The 3732-nt window shown below is 39.5% G+C and overlaps 1 non-coding gene across 1 annotated transcript; it reads right to left on the bottom strand.

The window, feature by feature from the left end:
* Positions 1 to 2713: 2713 nt before the first annotated feature.
* On the bottom strand, positions 2714 to 2820 carry LOC127124088 (small nucleolar RNA R71). Its single transcript, XR_007803726.1, has one exon. It is a non-coding gene; the product is annotated as a small nucleolar RNA R71 (small nucleolar RNA).
* Positions 2821 to 3732: the final 912 nt, after the last annotated feature.

Below are 3732 nucleotides of genomic sequence, written 5' to 3'. Positions count from 1 at the left end.
TGGAAAAAGTTTGTGAAGTCTCGTAGTTATGAGGAGTTCATGGTTACTACCAGTTGTATTTTCTGATAATTTTTTGGATACAACCATGGACGTTAATATTTTTTCTATGTTTAAAATAGGTTAAAAGTGAAGTAGGAAAGCTGAATAAGTCTAAAAACAAATACCCCCAGAGATTGTCCCGTGAGGGATACATGAAACCTGAGAAAATAATGATTGATGAAAAAAACAGCTAGGAGATGGAGACTCCAAGAGTCGTGATCGGGAACCATCTCCACCATCATGACATGAGAAGTGGAAGAGGGATGGACAAAGACCAAATTGAGACTATACTTCAGATGCCTCAAGATTAGTAGTTGAGAAAATTATAAGTAGGACTTGTTGTGCATATGTTAAGTGTTATTTAAATCACTTTGATAATAAACAATACGTGTCTTATCATACTGTGTAGGATTCGCTGGTTAACTTAATCCATGAAGATTCCTTTATTCCAGAACTGATGACACTGAAATTCACCGTATTTTCGACTCCGATTTCGCATGCATTTTAGTTGTTTTATTATTATTTTGTTATGTTATTACTATGTTTTTCTTTGTTTTCAGGTTTTCAGTCTAATTAGAGCCCCGATCGAGAAAAGGAGTGAAAATGAGCTAAAAAGACTAAAAATCAGCATTTTTGCACTTGTGGCTCCCACTGTGGCTGGCGCCATGGGTCCAACCATGACGTGTCATAACTCAACTTCCCTCAACTGCCACGTCTCCCACTATCTCCACTTGGGCGCCACAATTTACCCTAATGGCGGGCGCCATGGTGTTGTGGGGGGCGCCACAAGAAGAAAGTTTTTCCCTCCCAATTTCAAACTGAAGGGCATCCTTGTCATTTCCATTATTTTCCTTGCATATAAATAGAGACGCGATTTCATTTGTTTCATCATCCAAACTTAGAGCAAACTTAGCTATATCTAGGCATATATTCAGTATTATAAAAGTGGTAATCGCTTCACATTTGGGTGTTGCCACAACTGTGTAATCGAGTTTGTAATCGAGTATGGAGCACTTTGGAAGGAAGTTAATCCTGCCGCCATTTTCATTTCCGTTTCGCATTTTATTCAACCCTCCGATTGGAGTAGGTTTTTATTGCTGTACCTTTATCTACTATACTTTCCCGCACTGTCTTTACTTTATTTATTTCCCACACTCACACTACTTTCATTTATTTCTCGCACTCACACTACTTTTATTTACTTTCCGCACTCGCACTACTTTCATTTATTTCTCGCACTCGCACTACTTTCATTTACTTCTCGCACTCGCACTACTTTTATTTACTTTCCGCACGCGCACTACTTTTATTTAAATTAAAATCCACCTTTACTTTACTATGTCTAGCTAAGCCTATCAAGGTTAGAATGTAAAGACCGTAATTGAACCGATAATCCGTACAATTGTTCGTAGATACACTTAAGGGCTATTTTGACTTTCAACTTAAGTTTTCCCGCACTTAATTTCCGTTGGGTAAGATCGAAAGACGTCCAACGCCTTTTTAAACTTATTTGTTTTTAACTATTTCAAATACAGCGAAAGCGCTTTCTTTAGTTTATTAGGAGTTTTTAACTTAAGAAGAAAAGTGATTTTAAAACTATTTTCGGACGCGTTTATAAGTTTAGAGTCTGGTTCGTGAGAACCTCTTTTTGTTAAGAAATCCAGGTCAAAGTACTTTTCAACTTAGTCAAGATACTATATTTCTTAAAAATAGGTTTACTATTCTAACGCAATGCGCGCCTTTTTATAAGTGACAATAAGAGGGTTTGATTAGGGAGTACAACTCGGTTCTGAATACGCGAAAGCGACACTTCCCCTTAAATTGGTTCTTTTCAAAGTAGGAAACACTGCCCATAAGTAATTCTATCAGCAAGTACTTGGATTATTAATTGATTATGTGAATTACATTCGAGTCTGTCTTTATTAATTGAATTTTATTTAATACTTTATTTTTCATTGTACACTCTTAAAACCCTTATTTCGATTACCTTAGATAAACACCATAACAATAGATAACAATAGATTGACACTTGGTCTCTGTGGATTCGACAATCTTTTATATTACTCTGACGCGTTCGTATACTTGCGAAAAGCACGCATCAAGTTTTTGGCGCTGTAGCCGGGGACCAATTTCGTCAAATTTCGTACCCTGTTGTTATATCGTTTAAACTTAGGTTATTACCCGCCGGTCAATGCGAAGAACTCGCAGCACCGGAAGCTTAGTATACCCTCTGGCGGAACCTGAACGTTACGCTCGCGCACGTTTATTTTTCCATAGAATTAGGAGAGCTATGGCCGAAGATCAAAACCAAAGACCTCTTAAAGATTTCGCCCAACCATCCAACGAAGAACCTAGTTCTAGTATAGTAAACCCAACCATCCCAGCTAATAATTTCGAACTTAAACCCTCCTTGTTGCAACTAGTGCAACAGAGACAATTCGCAGGTCTCGCTACTGAGAACCCAAACCAACATTTAAAAATCTTTCTCCAATTAGCAGACACTTTTAAAACTAATGGAGCTTCTCCCGAGGCAATCCGTTTAAGATTATTCCCCTTCTCCCTTAGAGATAAAGCCCTATCATGGTTAGATTCCCTTCCACCCAATTCCATTACGACTTGGGATAACCTTAGAAGAGTATTCCTTGCTAGATACTTTCCCCCAAGTAAGACCGTCATTCTTCGAAACCACATAACTAGATTTACCCAGAACCAAGGAGAATCGCTGTTCGAAGCTTGGGAGAGATATAAAAAGCTGTTGAGAGCATGCCCACATCATGGTTTAGAAAATTGGTTAATCATTTAGACCTTCTATAATGGACTTCACTATAACACTAAGATGACCATCGACGCTGCCGCAGGCGGTGCGCTGATGAACAAACCTTATCCTGAAGCTAGTGCCCTCATCGAAGATATGGCTCAAAACCATCAATCATGGGGAGTCGAACGAGCGACAGTTGAGAAAAAGGAAGTCCAAGGAGGAGTACATGAATTAAGCTCTATAGACATGATGCAAGCTAAAATGGACGCATTAGCCCTTAAGGTCGAGCATATGTGCATAAACCCGAATACTGCAGCTGCAGTTTCATCGGATTGTGAGATATGTGGAACCAAAGGACACCAATCTGCAGAATGTAGTCTCTTAAACGAAACCCACTATGAGCAAGTGAACTACACCCAAGGGAACCCATATTCGAATACCTATAACCCTGGATGAAGGAATCACCCGAACTTCTCCTATAAGAACAATAACCCTATCCAAAATAATGCACCTCTGAGACAAACAGGTTACCAAGCCCCAAGACCAAATCAACCTATGCAACCCTTACCACCAAAACCGAGCCTTGAGAAAATTATGGAAAATTTTATCACTGCTCAAACCCAACAAAACAAAGAGTTCATGATCCAAAACATTCACATTAACGAACTGATTACCCAGTTAGGAACCAAGGTTGACCAAATAGCTACTCATACCAAGATGCTTGAAACCCAGATCTTTCAGGTAGCTTTAAACCAAACCCCCCAGACCACACCTGGAGGACAACTCCCTGGACAACCTCAACAGAATCCGAGAGGGCAAGCCAATGCCATTACCCTACGAAGTGGGAACACTTATGATGAGCCACCCAACCCAAGATTGAGTGAACCCAACACATCTAAAGAATGTACCGAACCCACGGATGAAGTAAAGGACCC

Source organism: Lathyrus oleraceus, chromosome 2 (genome assembly GCF_024323335.1).
Source record: "Lathyrus oleraceus cultivar Zhongwan6 chromosome 2, CAAS_Psat_ZW6_1.0, whole genome shotgun sequence".
Taxonomy (NCBI): domain Eukaryota; kingdom Viridiplantae; phylum Streptophyta; class Magnoliopsida; order Fabales; family Fabaceae; genus Lathyrus; species Lathyrus oleraceus.
This window is presented reverse-complemented; position numbering and strand designations above follow the sequence as displayed.